This window comes from Petromyzon marinus, chromosome 4 (assembly GCF_048934315.1).
Source record: "Petromyzon marinus isolate PM22_M1 ecotype Great Lakes invasive population chromosome 4, UKy_Petmar_22M1.pri1.0, whole genome shotgun sequence".
Classification (NCBI taxonomy): domain Eukaryota; kingdom Metazoa; phylum Chordata; class Hyperoartia; order Petromyzontiformes; family Petromyzontidae; genus Petromyzon; species Petromyzon marinus.
The window spans coordinates 5,319,584-5,345,868 of record NC_133670.1 but is presented as its reverse complement, the minus strand read 5'-3'; the positions used below and the strand labels follow the sequence as shown (position 1 = coordinate 5,345,868).

General features: G+C 45.3%; 1 long non-coding RNA gene across 1 annotated transcript in view; it reads left to right on the top strand.

The window, feature by feature from the left end:
• The window catches only part of LOC116938818 (uncharacterized), a 29,988-nt gene extending 5,464 nt beyond the window's left edge, over positions 1-24,524 (top strand). Inside the window, exons 2-3 of the long non-coding RNA XR_012930452.1 lie at positions 1,689-1,795; positions 23,406-24,524. This is a non-coding gene — a long non-coding RNA (uncharacterized LOC116938818). The remainder of the gene's footprint in view (positions 1-1,688; positions 1,796-23,405) is intronic.
• The last annotated feature ends 1,761 nt before the right edge of the window (positions 24,525-26,285 follow it).

Genomic DNA, 26,285 nt, shown 5'->3' with positions numbered 1-26,285 from the left:
AACATCATCCCCCGGTCCCTCCTCCCGGGGTCTGGGGAATGTGTCCCAGGATCCGCTTCCCAGGGATTGTCGTTGGCCCCTTGGGCCATGGTCATTAACACTGACGTGATAGACCCCTGTTGATGAGAAGGGGGAGCTACTCGCTAACAGGATGGGGCGTGCCGATTAATGCCTCGACATCTGCATTGTCTTTTGGCTGTTTGCTTTTTGGCGTTCTCTGGTCTATAACGCTCGCGAGACAATGCTATAAAGGAGAGGCTGTCTCTAGTGTAGGCCAATCCGTTCCAAAGACAATGCATATATTATCAAAGCAGGTTTGTTTGCATGTTTTACCACGAGGAAGTGTGGTCAATGCATGTGTCTATTTGGTGTTTGAACATCTTAACACCTGCATTCTTGTAGGGAACGGTAAAAAAACTATAAATGTTCATAATTACACAACTTACAATGCTACTCTTGAACAATACGATTATGACTCATGGCGTTAGGCATGTCAAGAAACGTTGCCTTCATACCATCAAATACAGTATTGTATTGTACTCAGACACGAGCTGTCAGGGTTACACCCATACAGTACGTCCTATCCTCGCTGCCACTTAAACTCGACTCTATCCATCATGCCATATTTTAGCCCTGTTGCCATAATACGGTTATTGAAATACCCCTGTTTACCTGGGGAAAGCCAGAAAAAACTTTATTTTGAAGCATTGCAAGCAATCAATGCGGGGAATCATTACTCTGGGAATCATCAGTCAGATAATTGGACTTAAGGTGGGCAATTGACCTTAAGGCGATGAGAAACTTGGACAATTCTGTGGTGAGTGTCTTCAGTTATCGTCAGCAGCTGAGCAACTGCGGTAACGTGGGTGCGGGAATGGCAAAGCATAACTAATAACAAACACACCCCAATCGGTATCTATATTACTCATGCACCTTGAAGTGGCTTAGGGGCCGTCCATAAATGACGTCACGCACCTAGGGGGGGGGTCAGACGAGAGGGGGGGGATTTCAGAAATGTGACGTCACATCAAAATGCGCAACTTTAAATAAATACAGACAACACGTTCTACTTAATTAAATAGACTTTTTTTATAAATGTTTTCTCCTACAACATCAGAGTGCAGCGCCACATTGAATACGCACTACAATGACAATAGTTTAAAGCGATTTGAACCATGCTTTATTTTTTGGGAGGGGGGGGGCAGATCTTTGTGACGTCATATTTGAAGGGGGGTCTGACTTTTTGTGACGACGGGGGGTTGGGGGTCAAAAATCAATCCAAAATCGCGTGACGTCATTTATGGACGGCCCCTTATTACTCATGCATCTTAAAATATGTGACAAAAAAAGCAATACAATTATATTTCAATATGAATATTGTTTGCCTGTGAATCAATAGCAAATACTGTATTAATCCGTTTTACTCACTAGGGGAAGCAACAATCAGATTTGTCCACATTTGGGTGACTAAATTCACAATAACTACAGTTTAGCACTGTGCTATATTGCCAGTGATACTTTGACCCAAAATTGTCACAGTGTATCATGAACGTTAAAGGGGTCAGGTTTTCAACAATTGTGGGTTCTGGCTTTGAGATCAGTACATTAAGTCGATTATTAGATTACAGATTTTAATCAACTACTTTTTTGGGAGGCACATTACTCATGCATCTTTATAAATGTGGCAGACCCTATCCTCTCGAAGGCGGGAAACCCCCAAGTCACGCCCAGGCTGGTGATGTCACAACGCCCTCATCCACCACCTCATGTAACAGCGTCACACGTGGGAACAGAGGTGAGACTTTTTCTTTCCCCAATTATTTTCGTGATATCTGATTCGTCGAGTGATTTCGAATTTGACGAGTAATCGAACCGATAATCAGTCAAGTAATGTATTACTTAAATATCGGAATAGCCCAGTTGTGATCTAGCATAAGTAAGAGTGAGCACATGCTACCCATGTGGATGAAGAGTGCATGTCGCACAACTTAAGTGGTCAAGTGAAATTGTTAATACCATCCTTGATTATTATTTTTTTCTCTAAATTCCATTAAGCAAATACATGATCTTGTTTAAAAAGTTAACCACGTCTACAAACAAAAACAATATATCTCATGATAATTATTAAAGAAGCGCATGAGTACAAAATGTACTATACCCTATACACTACACGAGGTTAGGCATGAAACACCGTAAATAACAATGGTAAATGGTAATGCACCTGTGTATGTTGAACTTCTTTCGCACCGTACGTAGACAACCGTGCCAATCGGAGGTTCGGGATATACACTCCATTCGCCAAGTGGTCAAACACACATTGCATTGCTCACGCATACGCATGGGAAATTAAAAGTGTTTTACTTGCAATTATATTCACAGCAGCTGTTATGGATTACAGTAATGGATTATTGGGCCGCTAGATAAGGCAGGTTCCTCTGCAGCCACGAGTGGAACGTGTTTATGGTATGACCTCCGATGAGCACGGTTGGCTGCGTACGGTGCGAAAGAAGTTCAACATACATACATCAGCTATATATTTGCTGCCACTACAGACCGTCCATGACTATGATGGCTGCGTCGATGTAGAGTATTACGCTTTGAAATACATTTTTGTCAAATCGTGCAAAGTTAACACTGCGAGATGTTTGAACTTCCAATTTCAGTCACACGCATTAGATATTTTAAACAGTCCTCTGTAATGAAAATGTATAGGAAGGAGGGAGGTGGGGGGGGCGACTGCACGTGACACTTCAGAATACACGGTGAGAAATGGATGGCCCTCTCGCGTTGCCCAGCATGACGCTGCACTAAGCGTAAGCACAACACGTGCTTGTGCTTGAGAAATTCAAGACTCACACAACCCCCGACGACTACTCATGCTGACTCTCCACGCAGAATAAATCCCACAACTAAGATGACGGCCCTTGCTAAGCATCAGAAGCAACGGAGGCACGGCTCTGTGTGTCTACGCGTAATAGTGCAGAACGACAGCATGAGCTGACTACTCATGGAAATGAACCCTGGGTTTGTTTGTTTTTCACCACGAGATGCCTTGTTTTTTTTTTCACCACGAGATGCTTTGTTTTGTTCGCCATTGAACATCAGCCCTATCGTTGATCTTATGTTTAAACATTGTCTAGAGAAGTTTAGTGTTTCTCAAATGGGAGGTCATGCTCCCTGAAAGGTAATCCGGCTCAAGAAAGGTAATCCGGGGGTCCCCTAAACTCTGTCCCTGTGTCCTCGTCTTTCCCACCTCGTGTCCCTTGCGTCATATCTGTCTCTCTCGCATCTCTCTACCTCTCATCTTTCTCCCCATGTGTCATTCTTTTCACGTGTCTCTCAGTCTCTACCCATTTTATCCTCTTGTACAGTGAGGGAAAAAAAGTATTTGATCCCCTGTTGATTTTGTACGTTTGCCCACTGACAAAGAAATGATCAGTCTATAATTTTAATGGTAGGTTTATTTGAACAGTGAGAGACAATAACAACAAAATCCAGAAAAACGCATGTCAAAAATGTTATAAATTGACTTGCATTTTAATGAGGCAAATAAGTATTTGACCCCTCTGCAAAAGATGACTTAGTACTTGGTGGCAAAACCCTTGTTGGCAATCACAGAGGTCAGACGTTTCTTGTAGTTGGCCACCAGGTTTGCACACATCTCAGGAGGGATTTTGTCCCACTCCTCTTTGCAGATCTTCTCCAAGTCATTAAGGTTTCGAGGCTGACGTTTGGCAACTCGAACCTTCAGCTCCCTCCACAGATTTTCTATGGGATTAAGGTCTGGAGACTGGCTAGGTCACTCCAGGACCTTAATGTGCTTCTTCTTGAGCCATTCCTTTGTTGCCTTGGCCGTGTGTTTTGGGTCATTGTCATGCTGGAATACCCATCCACGACCCATTTTCAATGCCCTGGCTGAGGGAAGGAGGTTCTCGCCCAAGATTTGACAGTACATGGCCCCATCCATCGTCCCTTTGATGCAGTGAAGTTGTCCTGTCCCCTTAGCAGAAAACACCCCCAAAGCATAATGTTTCCACCTCCATGTTTGACGGTGGGGATGGTGTTCTTGGGGTCATAAGCAGCATTCCTCCTCCTCCAAACACGGCGAGTTGAGTTGATGCCAAAGAGCTCCATTTTGGTCTCATCTGACCACAACACTTTCACCCAGTTGTCCTCTGAATCATTCAGATGTTCATTGGCAAACTTCAGACGGTCAAGTATATGTGCTTTCTTGAGCAGAGGGACCTTGCGGGCGCTGCAGGATTTCAGTCCTTCACGGCGTAGTATGTTACCAATTGTTTCCTTGGTGATTATGGTCCCAGCTGCCTTGAGATCATTGACAATATCCTCCCGTGTAGTTCTGGGCTGATTCCTCATCGTTCTTCTGATCATTGCAACTCCACGAGGTGAGATCTTGCATGGAGCCCCAGCCCGAGGGAGATTGACAGTTCTTTTGTGTTTCTTCCATTTGCGAATAATCGCACCAACTGTTGTCACCTCACCAAGCTGCTTGGCAATGGTCTTGTAGCCCATTCCAGCCTTGTGTAGGTCTACAATCTTGTCCCTGACATCCTTGGAGAGCTCTTTGGTCTTGGCCATGGTGCAGAGTTTGGAATCTGATTGATTGATTGTGTCTGTGTACAGGTGTCTTTTATACAGGTAACGAGCTGAGATTAGGAGCACTCCCTTTAAGAGTGTGCTCCTAATCTCAGCTCGTTACCTGTGTAGTGGTTGATTTCACTCGGACAACTTTTGTCTTTTTTCCAACACCACTTTATTTACGGTTCTCCACATGTCCTCAATGCTCCACAGTTGCCTTGTTGCCACAGCTCGCTCGCCGTGCTCCACTCGACTCGCTCGCCGCCTTTGTCTCTCCAATCTCCGCTTCTCCGTCAGCTCCGATGTCTCTGTGCTCTCTCCACTGCTGGCTACTTCGTCTCTGCTCTTCGATCTCCGCTATCACTATGCTCTCTCCACTGCTAACTGCTTCCTCTCTGCTCCCCGCTCTCCGCTATCACTGTGCTCTCTCCACTGCTAACTGCTTCGTCTCTGCTTTCCGCTCTTCGCTATCACTATGCTCTCCCCACTGCTAACTGCTTCGTCTCTGCTCTCCGCTCTTCGCTATCACTATGCTCTCTCCACTGCTAACTGCTTCGTCTCTGTCTTCCGCTCTTCGCTATCACTATGCTCTCTCCACTGCTAACTGCTTCGTCTCTGCTCTCCGCTCTTCGCTATCACTATGCTCTCTCCACTGCTAACTGCTTCGTCTCTGTCTTCCGCTCTTCGCTATGACTATGCTCTCTCCACTGCTAACTGCTTCGTCTCTGTCTTCTGCTCTTCGCTATCACTATGCTCTCTCCACTGCTAACTGCTTCGTCTCTGTCTTCCGCTCTTCGCTATGACTATGCTCTCTCCACTGCTAACTGCTTTGTCTCTGTCTTCCGCTCTTTGCTATGACTATGCTCTCTCCACTGCTAACTGCTTCTCTCTACAGCTGCTCCACGTCTTGCCTCGTCCAGCCCCCGACTCCAACTCCCATTTCTCCTCGCGTCTCCCCAATTTATCCCCGCTATCATTACACCCCAATTAATTAACCCGCAGTCCCAACGACGCTCCGCGTGCCCGTGCGCCTGTTACCTCGCCAGACTTCTAGACGCCACTCCAGCCTTGTTAACAACACCAGCCAATCACAGCCGTCCCTTTCTCCCCCAGCTTAATTGGCCCAATCGTTACCTCTTCGTCCCAATATGACCCCCTACTGTCCTGCTCCCGCGCCAATTACCCCCATGCGCCTATTTATTCCACTACACCTGGGAGCCAGAAATCTTTCTAATTGAGAGGGGGTCAAATACTTATTTCCCTCATTAAAATGCAAATCAATTTATACAAATTTTGACATGCGTTTTTCTGGATTTTTGTTGTTGTTATTCTGTCTCTCACTGTTCAAATTAACCTACGATTAAAATTATAGACTGATCATTTCTTTGTCAGTGGGCAAACATACAAAATCAGCAGGTGATCAAATACTTTTTTCCCTCACTGTATCTCTTCTCGTGTCCCCTTGTATGCATTTCCTCTTGTCTCTCACTCCCTTCCTCTCATCCCTCCTCCACCACCACGAAGAGAGAGGAGGCCACGATGGCGGGGAGGAGGCCGTGATGGTGTGGAGGAAGCCACGATGCATGGAGGAGGCCGTGATGGCGTGGAGGAAGCCGCGATAGCGGGGAGGAGGCCGCGATAGCGGGGAGGCCGTGATGGCGGGGAGGAGGCCGTGATGGCGTGGAGGAGGCCGCGATGGCGTGGAGGAGGCCACGATGGTGTGGAGGAGGCCACGATGGCGTGGAGGAGGCCGTGATGGCGTGGAGGAGGCCGCGATGGCGTGGAGGAGGCCGTGATGGCGGGGAGGAGGCCGTGATGGCGTGGAGGAGGCCGCGATGGCGTGGAGGAGGCCGTGATGGCGGGGAGGAGGCCGTGATGGCGGGGAGGAGGCCGCGATGGCGGGGAGGAGGCCGCGATGGTGTGGAGGAGGCCGTGATGGTGTGGAGGAGGCCGTGATGGTGTGGAGGAGGCCGTGATGGCGGGGAGGAGGCCGTGATGGCGGGGAGGAGGCCGTGATGGCGGGGAGGAGGCCGCGATGGCGGGGAGGAGGCCGTGATGGCGGGGAGGAGGCTGTGATGGCGGGGAGGAGGCCGTGATGGCGTGGAGGAGGCCGTGATGGCGTGGAGGAGGCCGTGATGGCGGGGAGGAGGCCGTGATGGCGGGGAGGAGGCCGTGATGGCGGGGAGGAGGCTGTGATGGCGGGGAGGAGGCCGTGATGGCGTGGAGGAGGCCGTGATGGCGTGGAGGAGGCCGTGATGGCGGGGAGGAGGCCGTGATGGCGTGGAGGAGGCCGTGATGGCGGGGAGGAGGCCGCGATGGCGGGGAGGAGGCCGTGATGGCGGGGAGGAGGCTGTGATGGCGGGGAGGAGGCCGTGATGGCGTGGAGGAGGCCGTGATGGCGTGGAGGAGGCCGCGATGGCGGGGAGGAGGCCGTGATGGCGTGGAGGAGGCCGCGATGGCGTGGAGAAGGCCGTGATGGCGGGGAGGAGGCCGTGATGGCGGGGAGGAGGCCACGATGGCGGGGAGGAGGCCGCGTTGGCGTGATATGCTGACTCACTACCATTGACTCACTCACATATCATACACGGGGAGTGTCATGCTGACAGATATGGCTGCAAGTTTGTTCGTACATGTTATGTATATAGTTTATTGTTAATTTGCATCAAAGTTCCTATGATTACTGTTGTTACATTGTATTTTATAGCTTTATTTTGGTGATTTCTAAAACATATGGTTAAGCCATGTTTCTTGCGGAAGTGCGGTTTTGGTCTGATAACTTGAATCTAAATTGTCTCATGGTTGTTATTGTTTGTCTTGCATCACACTGGGATTTTTGCACACAGCGTTGTAATACGGTGGTTTTTTTTCTGGAAGATTTGCTGGTTTATCCAGGATGTTTCTGTTCATATTTTGTTTGTTGCGGTTGCACCTGACTCAAGAGCCACATGGCTCACAGGGCTATACCTAATAAATGAAACTTGAAACTCTCTTGCCTCGCTGTTCGAGGCTCTGCCTAGATCAGGAGCAGACTCCAGGATATTGTCATCCGTCTTAAAATCATTGAATACAGAATGCATGATTTTTTTTACATCTTGTCAAACTTGGCAACGTTTTGGAAACAACAACAACAAGAGTTAAGTCGGCACATGTCCAGGCAAAGAATGACTCGTACAATATAGCACTTATGGAATATTTGAAAGCCAGATATAGTTCGACACAGTATACAAAAAAATATTTACGGAAATAATGAATAAAAATAACTATTCGAATACAAAACAAGAACTAAGGCTACAAAAAGATTTTTTTTCTATTTTCCAGCCCAATTATTCCATTATTATAACTGCAGTCAACCATTGTACAAGGGGCCCCAGAATGTCTATTCATATGAAAGTACGATGCACTTATTCCACATATATGTCACAATAAAAAAAAATCTACAAAATTTACGTGCGCATTTTTTTCACAGCATTATTTGAAAAAGTACGATTAGCTCTGCAAATACGTTGTTGGGGTAAGAGAGTTTAAAAAACAGCAGCTTGCCGTTTAAATCACGAGAGTCGGCCAAGTGCTGTATCTATTGTTTGAATCTATTGTTTTTTTATAAATAAAAACAAACGACGACGATATTTACATTTGATGAAAGTCAAACTGTTTCCATACAGACAAATGAGGCAGTGCTTATTGGCAGAAATTCCACATTCTCATGGCAGAGTCCAGTCTCACCAAAGTGTGACCATAGTTGACCTTCTGGAGGGGAGGTGGGCTGAGTTAACTTCAGCCAGGGATTGTAACTCTCACCACGGTGGCGAGCTGTTAATTACCTCGCCTGGTATGCAGGAGGTCGTTGGTTCGATCCCGACCGTGACGCCTGCTGCTGTATATTTGAGTTTGCATGTCTCTCTCCCCGCTGGATCCTCTGGTTTTTCCCTGTCACATGTAGAAACATGAGTATTTGGCTGCTATACATTTCCAAATGATAAGCTACTTCGTTCAGCTATAATTTGTGACCAGGTCGCTTCTGAAAAAAATATATGAAGCACAGTGGACTTTACCTGATGAAATAGAAAAAAAAATATGCTTGTTATTAATTTAACGCTCTGCGACAGCGCCATCTGGCGGAATAGACCATTGATACAGAAATACGTATTTGTGACGCACTAGGAGTAGGAGGCACTCTATAATACAATCAGCCTTCACAGCTCACAAGAGAACTACAACTCTCAGTCAGGACAGCTGGCAGACTGCCTGACTGATGATGCCGAGAAGGTGAAGCCGGTGGCGGCGACGAAGACTCCAACAGCACGACGAGGGGGTCCCAGTCCAAGCGACAGCCTTAGCTCGGGGTCCCCTTTTATCCTCCCAGCGTGGCCTCGCTCCGCCCCGGCCACGCCCTCCTTCTAGAACCTACTCGCGGGTTCACGGGCTTACCCCACGTGCCCCCCCCCCCAATCACCTTTCCCCTACATCCATCTCTCTGACTTATCACGTGACCTGCAGACAGACAGGGCTGCTGCAACTGCAAGATCCCCTTCTCTGCCTACAATCCATGCTATACTCTTTGGTTTTTTCGGTAAAGTCACGTAGGTAAAATAAAAATAAAGTAATATAATAATAAAACGACTAAATTAAATCACGACGTTTCGGAGGGAACGCAAGCTTCCGTCTTCAGGTGTAACAGTCACAGCAGGATAGCTGCATCAAGTGGGGAGCTCTGAGACACCCGAGCTTGATGCAGCTATCCTGCTGTGACTGTTACACCTGAAGACGGAAGCTTGCGTTGCCTCCGAAACGTCGTGATTTAATTTAGTTGTTTTATTATTATATTATTTTATTTTTATTTTACCTACGTGACTTGACCGAAAAAACCAAAGAGTATGAATCCTTGCAGTCACGAAAGCTTCAAATCTAGAACCCATGCTATGCTACGTAGTGACCCATTCCATGTTGCTACACGTAGAAGCATCGTAGGTTCTTCTTAGTGCATGGCAATAGTGGTGGTACATTCTTGCTTTCAGTGAGTCCACATTCAATTAGTCCAATGAGGCAGGTTAGTGGTGCCATCACAGTACAGGAACGTTGCAAATGTGATACTATATTTGTGTGTGGCGAGATGTTAACCACCTCGCCTGGTATACAGGAGGTCGTGGGTTCAATCCCGACCCTGACGCCTGCTGCTGTATATTTGTATGTGGCGAGATGTTAACCACCTCGCCTGGTGTACAGGAGGTCGTGGGTTCGATCCCATCCTTGAAGCATGATCTCCCCGTGGTCGCGTGTGATTTTTATCCGGGTCCTCTGGGGTTTCCCCTCCACATCTAGAAAAATGCGTTTGGACTTTGGGGCCGTCCATAAATGACGTCACGCGATTTTGGACGATTTTTGACCGCCCCCCCATCGTCACACGGCGTCACAAAAAGTGAGACCCCCCTCAAATATGACGTCACAAAGCTCTGCCCCCCCCCCCTTCCAAAAAATATAAAACATGCTTCAAATCGCTTTAAACTATTGTCATTGTAGTGCGTATTCAATGTGGCGCTGCACGCTGATGTAGGATAAAACATTTATTTAAAAGTTTATTTAATTAAGTAGAACGTGTTTATATTTATTTAAAGTTGTGCATTTTCATGTGACGTCACATTTATCAAACCCCCCCCTCGTCACATTGTCACAAATGTCTGACCCCCCTAGGTGTGTGACGTCATTTATGGACGGCCCCTTTGGAGTTTTTGGCTGCTATAAATGTCCACATGATAAGTCACTTGATTGGGCTATCATTTGTGGGCATGTTGCTTCTTTAAGAGCTGTAGAGCTCAGTGTGCCATTCCTGGTACAAACAAAAACATAGTTTAAATAATTAGGTATGTACTGTATTGCATTTACTGTGTTGCGTTTAGCATCAAGGCATACGCTGAAAAATTAGGAAATCACATTTTGTACCTTTGACTGATTGGTCGAAATGAGTCTTTACTTTTGGCACCCCACCACTCCTCCTGTGAAGGTTTCCTGGCCTGGTTGGTAACTGTTGATCGTGCTCTGGGATGTGTAGTCGACTCATGGATTAATTTCTCTGTTGTGATAACATTATTGTTGTTTGTGACGTTTGTTTTGGTGCCATTTCCTTATTTGTTTATTAATGTTTCATTTTGCTTGGAAGTAGGGTTTTAGATTTGAAGCTTTCGTAACTGCAAGGATCCATACTCTTTGGTTCTATTCGGTAAAGTCACGTAGGTAAAAAAATAAAACAACAAAAATCACGACGTTTCGGCCACAACACAAGTGGCCTTCATCAGGTGAAGGGACCGTACTGTCCAGAGGACAGCGTTGGAGTGAAAACAGCCAAGCCCAGGTCGCGTCCTTTAAGCTGTGAGGGGGTAAACAGAAAACGCCTTGTCAAAGGAATTAGCTTAAAATGTACTACTGTTGATGTAAGTAGTGGCATCCCAAACTATCACCGTAGTACATCAACAGTAGTACATTTTATGCTAATTCCTTTGTCAAGGCGTTTTCTGTTTACCCCCTCACAGCTTAAAGGAGGCGACCTGGGCTTAGCTTTCTTCACTCCAACGCTGTCCTCTGGACAGTCTGATCCCTTCACCTGATGAAGGCCACTTGTGTTTTGGCCGAAACGTCGTGATTTTTGTTGTTTTATTTTTTACCTACGTGACTTTACCGAATAGAACCAAAGAGTAGGGTTTTAATTTGCTTGGTAATAGCTTTATATAGGATTTGGTCCTTATATAGAACGAGGGGGTGGGTGACAGCACTACGCCCGGCCGCCTTTGTCCCCCCAGTGGCGATGTTCACACAGCAGACCAGTTACTCGTTTGAGGCTGAGTCGACCTAGGGGAGGCCCAGGACCGGTTAAAATAATCGTCACCGGTGGTGGCCGTGAGCGGGAATCGAACTCGGGTCGCCGGGTTCGTAGCGCGGCATCCTAACCGCTACACTACAATGCGTTACGCTTCCACATGCGTGGGTCACGTGACAGATTTGACGTCACAGCTCACTTGCCGTGCAAAAAAGATAAGCATTATTGAGCTTCCCCTCCCCCCCAAAAAAGTCTATTTTTATAATTTTTGCATGGTGTACAGTCTGGAAAGTACCCACATGGCAAATTTCAAGTTTGTTGCATGTCGGAAAGTACGCTAAACATTTTGAACAGACACACATATTCACAACTTTGACTTTTATATATATGGAGATTAATGTACAGTGTTATGAAGTGCAATTAGCATGAATGAATGTTAAACTTCTTTCGCACCGTACGTAGCCAACTGTGCTAATCGGCGGTGCGAGGAAGGACAACAAAGTAAACACAAAAAGGTGTTCTAAAGAATTGAGTTTTCAATCTAGATTTGAAAATGCATAGCTCCAGTGGCTTCCTAATATCGAAAGGAAGAGCGTTCCAGACGGCCACAGAAGCACATCTGAAAGCGCGCGATGCGGTGACCATCTTTTTTTTTCGATAGCTAACCAAGAGCCGCTGCGAGGATAACCGGAGTTTGCGTGATGGTTAATGGTATTGTAGTTCAAACCACTATATATACTTACACAATATGAAATGAAAGTATTTTTAACTGTTATTATTGTACGGCCAACGCATAGCGCGTGACGTTGGCCTGATTTGAGCTGGGCATTCAGGCAGGCTAATTGCCGTGAAAGCACGTGGCCAATCCATATGGAATACGGTTCATTGGTGATTCTGTTCAATACTCGGACTACTGCGACAATAAAACAAAATTGACGGCCCACTTGCATGCGTTATTTGAATATCATATGCACATTGTGCTCACTCGTGTAGATATGTAAAGATTTTAAACATGGGAATTGCCTGCGGAACATTCACAATTCCAGCAGGCAATCATTGCAGGATTAAATTGTTAGGAATCTCATAGGTCTCTGTGGTAATCGCCCAAATAACCATATTACAACCATGTGCATTGGTAGGGCCGTGGTGGCACACGCCAATGATCAAGTACTGGCGGCAGAAGCGAGGGCTCGTGGATCACCGCACAAATGTTGTAAAAGTTCCTTCTCGTGGGGGTTGAGGAGGTGCCCATTCCATGGCTTTGCCAGAAGGCGGTAAAGCAAATGCGGACTGCACCTGTTCCATCTGCATGGGATAGAGTGTTGGCCTCTCACACGTGTGGATTTTCTCTCATTAAATGGCAGAGAATATATATACTCTTAGAAATAAAATAAAATAAATCGCGACGTTTCGATCGTGATTTGGCAGAGGATATTGCAGAGTTTAGGGGCATGACTGCCTTTCCCCACTTGTCTGTGGTGTTTTTTTTTCCTCTTGGAGAGTAAACGAATACTGTTCCATGCACTGGTAGCTGAAATTAATTTAATACTGTATACAATGTTTTTTTTTCTCCAGAAGTTATCTGCAAGGTCACCTTGTAAGTTTGTCGAAACACCAATCGTACGTAGTTTTAGTGACGTGAGTGCATACAATACCCAAGTCAATGAGCAACAATCAAGATGAACAGAATATCGAGAAACCAATGTACATTCAATGTCATGCAGTAATAGATTTTTATATGAATGTTTAAAGGATTGCATTCATAACTCATACCTGTCAAAAAAATGCAGTAAACAAGGCTGCATAAAGAATCTAAATATAGTACATGTACTGTAATCCCCAATGTAGACAGAATGTCTTAGATGTACCACCAAATCTTGTACACCATAACAATTTAGCTGAAGCTTCCATGGTAGTTTATACAAATATTTATACCTTCTTTTGACATACAAAGCAATGATTATTTATACATAACTGTGTTTAAATTGGCAAATCACAAGTAAAAGTTGTGCATTCGAAATGCTTCGTATTTGAAACCCACACAACGAAGATGTAGTGAGATTTTGATTTAAAGCTTTCGTGACTGCAGGGATTCATATTCTTGGTTCTTTCGGTAAAGTCACGTAGAAGGGAAACAATAAAATAATAAAAATATAAAACAATAAAATTATCACAACGTTTCGACTGCAACACAAGCATCAGGTGTGGTTTTCACACCTGATGATGATTGTTTGTGTTGCAGTCGAAACGTCGTGAGAATTTTCACACCTGATGATGATTGCTTGTGTTGCAGTCGAAACGTCGTGAGAATGTTATTGTTTTATATTTTAATTATTTTTTTGTTTCCCTTCTACGTGACTTTACCGAAAGAACCAGGAATATGAAGATGTAGTCTTTATCCTACGAAGTGACTCGTTCCTACGTGAGACATGTGGAACCCCCACAAATGGTTTAGCACTGCCAATGGAAAGGGAGCCACGATTGGCCAGATGTTAACTGCCTCGTACGGTACGCAGGAGGTCGTGGGTTCAATCCCGACCCTGACGCCTGTGTATTAGCAGTTCGCGTGTTTCTCTCCCCGTGGTCACGTGAATTTTTCTCCAGGTCCTTCGGGGTTTTTCACCTCCACACTTAGAAACATGCGTTTAGAGTGCAGTATTTGGCTGGTAAACATATTCAGAAAAGCCACTTCGTTGAGCTATCCTTTATGGTCAGGTCGCTTCTGGAAAAGAGATATATAGCTTCAGTGAGCCTTACCTGGTAAAAAAGAAAAAAATACTCTTTGTTTTTTTTCGGTAAAGTCACGTAGGTAAAAAAAAAATCAATAAAATAAATGAAAACGACTCAATTAAATCACGACGTTTTGGGCGCCACACAAGCGCCCGTCATCAGGTGGGGACAAACACAGCGAAGACAGTTGCTGAGATACGTCAAAGAGATCGCTCTGACACGGGTTTATATATAGCTGAGGAGGGTGGGGAGGGGGGAACGAGGGCAAGGTGGGTATGGGGGCGGAGCGTGGGCTGTGGGAGCAATTCCCAAAGATGTCGATACAGCTCAAGTCCAACAGGTGGAGGGGGAGTGGGGGAGAGTGGAATCGGACAAAAGTACTACACGATTGGAAAGCCGCATCACGAATTTCCTCGTCTGTCTTCGGCTGTGTTTGTCCCCACCTGATGACGGACGCTTGTGTTGCGCTCGAAACGTCGTGATTTAATTGAGTTGTTTTCATTTATTTTATTGATTTTTTTTTTACCTACGTGACTTTACCGAAAAAAAACAAAGAGAATGAATCCTTGCAGTCACGAAAGCTTCAAATCTCGAAAAAAAATAGTTTAGAGTGCTGCCCAGTGACATTGTTTCTTTTGTATGGCCGATATAGATAAAGAGCAACAACTACAATTTCACATCCACGTTGTCAAGCCAAACAACGGCGTCAGGAGCAAGTGGAGTGGTTTCATCGCTGTGATGATGTCTCCATCGTATTTGTGGATCGGGCATTGCGTCCTTATATGCTGTACGGTCTGTTCTGGATGACAACAGTCGCACACTGGAGAGTTTTTATTTTCCCATTGTGCATCAGGTATCTGCATCTGCCATGGTTTGTGGAGTGGATGCGTGCGGTTAGGGTGGTCCGTGAGCTTCATGGAATATCTTTTACAGAAAGATGGTTTTTTTTGCGAGTTCTTTCGAACTCCATTCAGCCATAGTGAAGACACTTTGGCACGATGACTTGTGTTAAGCATTTTAAAAGCATTACCGCATGTTATCAAGGCCAGCACATTCCTTAAATATCCCCACCTCTGTCCACGCAGCTGGTCAGCAGATTGCGTATGGTGGAGGCAAAGTGTGAGCACTCCCTCCCTTTCCAAGACGTCTGGGCGGCGTGAAAAAGTAGGCCAAATACTGTCAAGTAATTGCCCTTCGACCAGCAATGCTAGGTGCAATTGCAGGTCTGCACCTTTTAAAGGTATGCGATGATGATGATTATGTACATTTCCATATGCTTTAATTTCCCCGTGAGTCACGTGGCTATACAGTACATTTTACTCGTGACATTAAATAGATTTTGTTGCTTCGAGCAGCGATTTTTGTTATTGTTGTTATCAAAGTGGATTTTACATTGTTTCAATGTCCGGAAGAAGTGTTGCAGATCCTCTCAATGCGCAACTCGGGTCAACAGGTGGCAGCATCGACCAAAGGGAGCATCGACCAAAGTGTCTCTGGCGGTGTGACGACGATTTCAAAAGGACCGCGATAAATATATCGGGTCAACGAACACAAAACAACAACAACAACCACAACCGAACACAAAACGAACACGAAACAACAACAACAACCACAACCGCCATTCGCCACTAAGTGTCGGTGGCGTCACCACGGCGCTTATGCCAGGCTAGGTGCACGTTGAGGCCACCACGTGAAGTGTCGAACGCCCAAACCTGGCAGGAGGTAACGGGACAGACCCAGCAGGTGCCGTGTGTCGACTGACTTAGATGACTGACCGCTTCCTTTTAGTGGGGCGGACACAAAACGCGCGCCCACACACACACAACACAACACCTGCCGAGCCGCGTTCTGAGTCACTTTCAAGAGGTGTGCCGTCACTTGAGCAAGCTGCGGCTTTCCACTGCCAGGTGACTGATGCGCACGGAATTCAGCGCTCGTGGCTCGAGGCGCTTTTCCCTTCTCCCCCACACAAACGGTCTCCTCCACGAGCTCGGATTGATGCCAATTCCATAATTATCAACGTCGGAACGATCTACGGGACACTGCAACTGTCCATCATAAAAGTTTTTTTTTGAGTGTGTGTGTGTGTGTGTTAGATGTCGTAAATATAAATGTGTCATTTATTTAAACCCGCCACCGAGACACATTTATATTTAACGGACACTTTTTTTTTAAAGAGATTACGCGAAATACCCCCCTCCCCCAAAATGTATTTTTTTTATTATGGATAATATTGTTCGCGAAAGCCCACGCGTTGAACAGTACCGTACTGAAAATGCCTGTCACCCCATACGGTTTACCCCGTATATTCTTGTACAGGGAAATTGAGTTTTCAGGTCCATACGGCGTACAGCCGTTTCAATACGGGCAAAATGTGTTTGTCTATTTGTTTGTGTTTCTCCTTTGTGATAGGCCTTTGTTGGATGAACGTTGAGATTTATAAGGGGCACGGGATGACCAACAAGGTCTGAATTGGTCTGTAATCAGGTAGGCACTGATAAGGGGTTGACGGGTATGGTGCTGTATTTTGTGAAACGGTGAACTGACCATCTTCCTTCACACCAGACACAGCCGTCCTTCCTCCCGCACCTCCGATTAACACGGTTGGCTACGTACGGTGCGAAAGAATTTCAACATACACACGTTAATACCAAAAAATCGCGAAAACCAATTGATCTCAAATACTGTTATGTTTAGTCATAATCCAGGAGAGATGTGTGAAAAATATCATCTGCTTTGTGAATTGTTGTGGGTCTGACAGTAAGTGGTGGACCTTTTGTTGTTCGGCGATCTAAGATCCTCTGTTTTTAATTGAGACTGACGACAAAGATGAATACTACACACGAGTGAATGGATTTTAAGCAAGTTGTATGTTTCGATTTAAAGCTTTCGTGACTGCAAGGATCCATCTTCTTTGGTTCTTTCGGTAAAGTCACGTAGAATGAGAATAAAATAATAAATTGATTATTGTGTTATTTTATTTTATCAATGTATTATTTTATTCTCATTCTACGTGACTTTACCGAAAGAACCAAAGAACACAAATATTTATTAATTCATCATTTACAATGAGAGGTGCACATTCATTAGATAAAATATACAAGCCATCACATGACACGAATGTCAACTGAATTATGTACATACAGCCATGTAGACTCATCACAGGCCCTCTGTCTTGCGGTGTTCAATAAGTAACCAAGCATTCGTCTGCGGAACATTGTTCAAAGTACTGGAATGTGAGCGGTGTTGCAACAGTTGAGTCGGAATGTGATGGAGGCACGGATGGGGGCCTCGGATGAGGTCCTGCAGCGTCGTGGTCCATGAGAAGAGGGGGAGAGCTGAGGAATGATGATAACGTCGAGTTGTCTGCACACTCTGCCAGGGTAAAGTCAGAGTTCAGGAGGTGTACGTCAAACCGGAGTCTCACTTTGTGACCCTGCGTCAAAGCCGGATGTCAGAGTGGGGAAAGATTCCGGGAATTTTTTTTTAAATGTATGTTGAACTTATTTTGCACTGTACGTAGCCAACCGTGCTAATGGCGATGCAGAGCTGGGTGTCATCATCATACAATGGTTGAAATGAACTAATTTCGCTAAGTGGGACGAGATATGCTGAGAAGAGCTGGAGACCAAAGATGGAACCTTGTGACGTGTGTTGAACTTCTTTCGCACCTTTACGTAGCCAACCGTGTTAATCGGAGGTGCGTGACAACGTAGCACGTGGGTTTCCGAGTGGAAACACAGTCCTTGTTAAAAGGATCAGCTCGAGACGCCAGGGTGGAACCAGGAGAGAATTGTGCGCAAGATGAACCCACGTGGTTATAGCCGTGCCCAAGGAGGATGGAGTTAGTCTGCGTTGTCAAAAGCAGCCTGTTGTGTTTAGTTTGTTGTCCTTCCCCCGCTCATCCGATTAGCACGGTTGGTTACGTACGGTGCGAGAGAAGTTCAACATACATACAAGCAGCGCTAGGAGTGAGAGTGGTCCATGGTATGACGTGAGAATAACGTAATTTTTGCACACGTAGGGGAGCGCATTGGTGCAATGGAGAGCAGATGCACGTGTATACGTACACCACCGCTTGATGTATGATGGTGTGTCGGTGAAAAGAGATGGTGAATAATGACACTGGAATATTTACAACGATATTTCTTTAAGATATGTTTTTTTTTTTTCCCTCCCAGAAGACATGTGTCAATCTCACCCTAAAAGGGATTGCCCTGCTGACAGGCGACTGTCTCATCACTTAGAAGAATGACTAGCTTTCATGCCACACAGTGCCGGATTATCCTCGTAGCAAAAGTAGCTACACAAGCTACGGGCTCCGCACTTTCAAGGGCGCCGCGCTAGATGCTTTCAAGCTATCAATTCCGGTTCAGTGATTCTGCACTTGCTCTATTACTATAGTACTATACTGCGTTCCACTTTTATGAACGACTGGGTGTTTGAGGTTAGCGATTTGTCGTATTATCTGGCAGTATAGCAAATGAAAAAATACAATTAATTTACTATGCAAATACAAATTCGGAGTTTTCATATTTACGTGATTTTCTTTTATTTATGACCCCTTTATAACATATGCTACAGGCCCCGCACTAGCTTAATTCGGCACTGATGCCACATCATTCAGATACTGTATGCTTAGTTTAGGTCTTTTACTACAATGTTAACAGACCGGTGCAGCTTTATATAGGGTCAACATACAGCTGGGGTCAAAACAGCAACGCTGTCATCTCCAAAGTGTCCTTATTTCTACTCCCGAATAGGAGGCGAGGCCGAGCTCATTCCATCCCGAGGTGACCCATACAATTTGGTGCTTTGATTCAAAAATGTCCAACGACCTTGTACCTCGGAGTCTGCGGCGCCTGCGAGTCGTCGTTTTTTTTATATATACAAAAAGCGAATCGATTCCCGGGCGACCGTTCCCTCACCTTGAGATGTGAAAATACAGTCGGGCCACCGTTCTCGAAGTGTCCTTCAAGATTGATGTTGGTCGGGTCCACGGAGGGGAAAAGCTGGCGATAAATTCTGCAGTGGCGACGGGGGGGGGGGGGTAGAAGGGGTTGTATGTGGGCCTTCTTTTGGAAAGTAATATTGCCTCGAGGCTTTAGCCCAGAGGATTCGCAATGGGTGTGTGGTCTATAAACTAGACCAAACACGTTTACGGCTTCTTGGTTTTTTTTACTGCTGAAAAATATCTAAAAAAAACCTCTATTCAACTTTAAAAACACCATATTAAAAATAGATGCATATTTTAATCAAGTTACGATTAAAATAAAAACAGTCACTGTACATTTAAAACAACCACTGTAACCTCTTTTTGTTAGTCGGTAAAAAACTTGACAATGCAGTTGGGCAATTTCAAAATCAACTTTGTGAGTGCTCTGGACGAAAGTGAAACTGTACTCGTATCGGTTTGTGACCTCTTCGTATGCATTTTAAAGAATCAATTTGACATCATTTGCCAATATTTTCTTCATACTGCCAGCCTAAAGTAGAGCTGTACAATGACAATGCCTGCCCTAGTCTCTGTGATTGCATTGGATCTCAGTGTTCCCAGCGGCTAGACTAAAGGGCCCATTCACTTGCCATCAGATGTGTATTTTGACGCAAACACACATCACTTAAAGCTGTTTGGGCTTTGTCGTGTGTAAAGAATTCAGTGGCTTTCAAGGCAGGTTAAAAATGCATTGTGTTCAAGGGAAACTTGAAATAATTTCTAAACCAGTGTCACAGAACTGTAAGAACGCACTGTATTATAACTTGGTGTCGTAAAGAGGGGTCGTCCTACGAAAAGGCATTCTTCGTGGCAATTTGGAATTTCCACTGATGGATTAGGGCTGCCAGTGGAGATTAGTAGTGTATTGCTATAATGCTCATTTGAGCATGAAGACACTTGGACTTTGAGCGTTTAATATCTCTCCGAGGGAGATACTTATATATTCAGTCGGGAGTCTTATATACAGCACATATATCTATCTCGTGATCACCTTCCTTCAGACATTATCGACGCGAAATCGATTTCAAATGGAAGCTCCTTTGTTTGATAGGTCTCCCGTGGAAAGTGATATCGTAACGCTTCGAAAAGAGAGAGGGCCAACTGATCATGCACGCGTGTACATGAGCAGCACAATACAGGACGAACGATAGCAAACATTCGTTTAAGACAATGACAAAATAACTCCCATTAAAACCAGAGGACTGTATTTAAGGACTGTGTGTCGCTGAAAGTTGTCTGTATCACACCGCACCACGTTTAGGGTTGTCAAGATTCAGAGTAAATGCCAAAGGGTAAAACTGCTAAATATCAACAAAGTATTGCATCTCTTAAGAGGTAGAAACGTTGCAAGCCATCTTTGTGTGGTTGCAGTGTTCTAAAGGGTAAACCAAACAGCTAATGTGCAGCCTTGCAATGACTTGTTCAGGCGAATACTAACGGTAGAGCTTCCACCCGAGGGAGCTCAAGAGAGACTCTAGACCAGTGTTCTTCACTCATTTTCAGATGTGGGGCCACTTTCGCCGATAAGACATCATCGGTGCGAGGGCCACCACATATTTGAAACCGTTGTGGTTTGACAGCAGCACGATGACGATGATGATGATGATGGGGGGGGGGGGGGGCAGTGTCCCGCGGGCCTTTGAATGAAGAACACTGCTCCAGAGAGTATTTGGCCTACTCTTCCATGCTGGCCAGACGTGTAGGATAAGGTGAGAGAGTTCCCACACTTTACCCCCACCACACGCGACCTGCCAGGTCGACCGCCGGGTCAGCCCGTTGACAGAATCAGAATCTAAATATTCAGACTGCAGGGGGAATCCGATGAGCCATTAAGCTCTTTCTTCACAGATGCCCAGTATTGGGCGGGTCAGCAATGCTGGATGAACAGAGGCGGAGGGATTCAAAGAAACTTGGCCCACTGTTTCAACTGCCGTGACGGGAAATCGAACAGGCGACCTTTGGGATGTGCAAAGCCACAGTGTGAACCACTCACGACACAACGGCAGTGTAATATACAGCGCGGCAAATCAGTTGAACGCCCTTTAACCTGTAGACAAGTTTTTACATCGGTTTTTTTTTTTACACAGGTAAAAACCTGATCAACTGGCTTTTTTGAAAGTTGTTATTTAAACTATGAATGTACACAATCAACAATGGTGTTCTTTCGTGTAAGATTTCGCAATACAGGAGTTTGTATTATTATTATTTTGACGTGAAGCTGTCTGATAATAACTCATCGGGGGATTCCCCAGGGCTCTGGCAGGAACTGAGCTGTTGAAGCTGTCAGTGATGACTGAGCAACGCTGACCACCAAGCCCCACAGATAGCATCTGGAGGATAATGTCAGGGTGAACCTGTGAACCTGTTGAATCGAAACGCATGACTTCACTTTGTTCATACAACAGTGCATCGTGCTGATACAGAATTCTTCACCAGCATTTTAAATCTTTCTCTCTGAATGAATGCATAATGCGCCGTCACATCTCTGGTATCCCAGCTCACTTATAAAGTACAACTTTGGATGTATATACGCATAGGGAAATATTGCATTTTTATACATTTACATACTGTTCTGTCTTATTCATTAAACTAATGTAATAGTGTTACAGTATTTCATCATACAACAAGGTATCTCAGCTGTAGAACGATTGGCACGCAGTCAGAAGGGTATCAGTTCAATCCCTCGCTGGGTGTTGATTCAGCCCATCATCCCTCCAGGATCGATAAATTCAGTATCACTTTGTGGGGAAATCAACAGCGCTGTGAAGGGGACGATCAGCAACGCCTCAATGATCACTGAGCAGGAAATCACTTCTGACTTTGTTTCTTTTTTGCAGGAACTTTGCAAGTCAAAGTGCCTCATTTGCTTAGTTACGCGCGTGTGGTGGTAAACATCTCCATGGTCGTATGGAGAGACTGGTCCTCACCACAGAAATGTGGACCGCCCACAAATGTACTGGCTCAGAATTAGCAATGGTGAAAGAGCACTCACCCACATTGCTTGCTGTGGTGTGAGGACACACTTTGACCTAGGCATGCGTTTACACGGTTTGTGAAACCATGGAAGACAAATGCAAAAAATGTATAGAAACAGGATTCTCACTCCGCATGTATGCTAAACTAAAACTAAACTATATATTTTTTTTTATTTTACTAGGTAAGGCCCCCAGCGACCTGGATACAAATGATAGCTCAACGAAGTGGCTTATCACGTGGACATTTATAGCAGCCAAATACAGTCCTCTAAACGCGTGACGTTGATTCTAAATGTGGAGTAAAAAAAACCGGAGCACCCAGAGAAACGTGCACGTGACCGCGGGGAGACCGTGAAAACCGAAATTATGTAGGCGTCAGGGTTGGCGTCGAACCCACAACCCTCCTGTATACCAGGCGAGGTAGTTAACATCTCCGTCACAGCAATGAAGAGCACTGTATGTATTCATGTGAGTAAAATATATTTACAAAAAAAAAGTCAGCCCTATGGTCAATCTGTTTTAGGAAGGCCTCCCCTATGTCTTGTCGGTCGTGTGGCTTGTTTGACCGTACGTCGCCACAGTATTTACGAATGACACTGCATGCATTCACGTACAGTTTATGAAAGAAAAAAAAAACCCAATATCTTTCGGCTTAATCGTCTGTAATTGGTGATCTCTGCCTCGCTAACAGTCGCGAAAACTGCCCGTGTGTGCCTGTTCCAACCAATAAGACAACGTCAACAGATCGCGGTCAGACAGAACAGCGGCAGCGCAGGGATGATTGGCAGCCTGTGCAGTTGCTTCACGCAAAGCGTGTCTCGTGCATCTGAATGGCAGTGGGTTTCGGCAGATGCAACTCTCTCGTGAAATCATGGTGCTTCTGCGCAACCGAGCAACGTGCTTGGGGGCCGTCCATAATTGACGTCACGCGATTTTGGACGATTTTTGACCCCCCCCCCCTCCGACCCCGCTCGTCACACGGCGTCACAAAAAGTCAGACCCCCCCCCCCCTCAAATATGACGTCACAAAGCTCTGCCCGCCCGCCCCCCCAAAAATAAATAAAACATGCTTCAAATCGCTTTAAACTATTGTCATTGTAGTGCGTATTTAATGTGGCGCTGCACTCTGATGTTGTAGGAGAAAACATTTATCTAAAAGTCTATTTAATTAAGTAGAACGTGTTGTCTATATTTATTTAAAGTTGCGCATTTTGATGTGACAGTCACATTTCTCAACCCCTCCCCCCCCCCCCTCGTCACACATCGTCACAAATATCTGACCCACCCCCCCTCCCAGGTGCGTGACGTCATTTATGGACGGTCCCCTTGTCAGGAGAAGCAAACCGTGGACCATCTCGCCGAGGCGCCCTGCAGCACCCACAATGCACTCCCATAAGATTTGGCAATGCCAACGCCAAGAGCGGTGGCCTGTGCAGAATATTGGGGAGAAGACTCACATGGGTTGGACGGGAGACACGGCGAAGAGGAGGAAGACGGCATCACTGACTGTCAGGCTCTCCGACGGCAAACAAACGCATTTCAAAATCACCCCCCATGACGCGAGCTATGTTAGCAACGCTCCACGGAACACGCAGTGCGTCCCAAAGTGTTGTGCCTGCCATTCATTGTACGTGGCGGCAAACGTGTGCGTGCCCGCAGCCCGTCGCTGGGATGACGGAGCGGGACAGTTCGGTAGGGAACGCGTGTGCGTGTGTGTGTGTGAATTTGTTTTAAAGGAGTCTTCTGTTGGCATTTTGTTTGATGTCTTTGCTCAGTTTTGCAGACTTTGTAATTTATTTTGCGCCACTCCGTAGCCAAAGGCTAGGGAGCTGGACGTATGAACGTCGTCGTGACATTTTGTGTGACTGCACTGCTCATCCAGTGACGTGATTGCATTAATCATGTACCAAAGTTACGTGACACAATTGAAAATCCAGCAAGCCGAGCATTACAATACTAATGTAATTAAACAGAGTTGTCCTTCACCGCGTTGCATTACTGGGCTGTGACGGGTAAAATTAAGTGGCTCATTCGAGCAAGTGTGTTAGCCTTTCCCTTGGCGGTTCAGCCAAATGGCTCCTGTCCATAATTCCAACCATCTATAGACAACAACTGTTCCGCCACTGTTAAGATGCGCATTATCCATATTTCCACGCATTTCCATCGTGTCATCAATCTGACAAGGTGGCAACGAGGTCAAGACATCTGTTCACGTTCATCCCAAAAAATACACCCACAAAGGATACATTGAGATGCGTTAGAACTCCTTTCTTCTGCGGTAATGCGGCAGGAACTGGCATCACGGATCCCTATTACACTGGCCTAGAATTTTTTTTTAGACGTCGTCTGCTTCAGAGATGAAATGCGCTGTTTATTGTGGATTTTTACGTGCAGAATTAAAATATGACAATTAAAAACAACTGATTGCCTACTGTTCCCCAATATATTTAAGTTTTTACGTTTTTCGTCTATGTATATTTGTGTAGATAGTAGTAGTTTTACTCGTGAATTGTAAACCTATGGTCTTTTCATGTGTTTATGGTTGCTTTACGTGATAACACGTCACCTGTCCTGTTCATTTAACACTTTAAAATAATAGAATTATCAGTGACGTCATCCAACGAATTGACTCCACTTGTCCGTAAAAAAAAAAAACGTACAAATGCAGATATAAAAATGGTGAATTTCGCTGTTGGCTCCTCTTATCCCAATTTGTTATTCGTTGGCAACACTGCAGTGGTACACGAGCACGAATGACAAAAAAAATCAACAAATTCGTCACAAGAACAGCGTTGAAAGGAAACATCGGTCGCATTTTAGATATATTTTTATTACTATTATATTCTTAGCTCTTTCGGTAAAAGCAATATATATTTTTTCTCCTTAAGGCAGGGTGCAGTTCAGGAAATGTTAACGACTGAACTGTAGATTACAATAAGCCCTGTCTTTTCTTCACTTGGTTTCCAAACTAGTCGCGCCGTTTGTGCGTGATAATTATTTCTGATTATAAAGTAAGACGTGAGAGAACACATTCAATGCTTGACTTAAAGCTTTCGTGACTGCAGGAATTCATATTCTTTGGGTCTTTCGGTAAAGTCACGTAGATGGTCTCTCTTTCCTCCTGATGACGATCGCTTGTGTTGTGATCGAAACGTCGTAGTTTTTGGTTATTTTCTTTCAACCTATCTACGTGACTTTACTTTCAATGCTGTACGCTAATATTGTTCATGCGTGAAGCACATTCCACATACAGTAGGAATTACAATTATTGTACTGGACAGCACATGGATATCCAACTGTCCGCAAAAGTGTATTATTCAAGGGTAACATTTAATGTACGAATGCCCTAATTACTGAGTGGTATTAAAAATTACACTCCAGGTGCAAATCCATGTTTGTACCCCAAAGCCCATTATTACTCCTGCACACACATTGTCAATGTATGCTGTTGTCAGGCTAACTGGACTCTAAAGATATAATTTTTCAGTATTTTTATTTTAACGTGATGTGTGTGCCATGCAATGCGTGTACTGAATAGAAAAAGGGTGTTTCCATTTTATCCAAAAAGCAATGTACCTTGGGGTAATGCAGTCGCTGTATGATGTTGCAGCACAGATGCTCAGTAATTGGTTTCTCAGACTGTGATGCCATTGTGACCTATGCACCAGTTACTATGGCTGTCATAAACCTTGCCACGGCAATGTTTTAAGTGGGCAAAAACAGTTTGCTGCAAGTAACAATACCTTTCATTCAAAGCCAATGTGTTTTTTTATGGATAAGTTTTAAACCTGGCTTGCTCCCAAATTGATTATATAATGGCGACAACCACATGCATAGCCATGTTTCACTACGGTGTGGGGAGCGGTGGTGTTGATGCGCTGGGCTACGAAGCCGGCGACCCGAATTCGATTCCTGCACACGGCCAACACCAGTGACGATTATCGGAAGCGGTCCTGGGCCGCCCCCTAGGTCGACTCAGCCTCAAATGAGTGCGGTAGCTGGTGCGGTGTGTAAACATTCGCCACGCGGGAGACAAAGGCTTCTGGGCGTGATGCTGGCCAACCACCTCCTTTATGTGCCGTGCCGGCCTTCATTGGTGCTCGCTAACAGACCTTGCCCCTAAAGTCAGTTAAGGCTATACGGGGGATCTTTGTCTCTCCATGGTGTGAGTGCTATA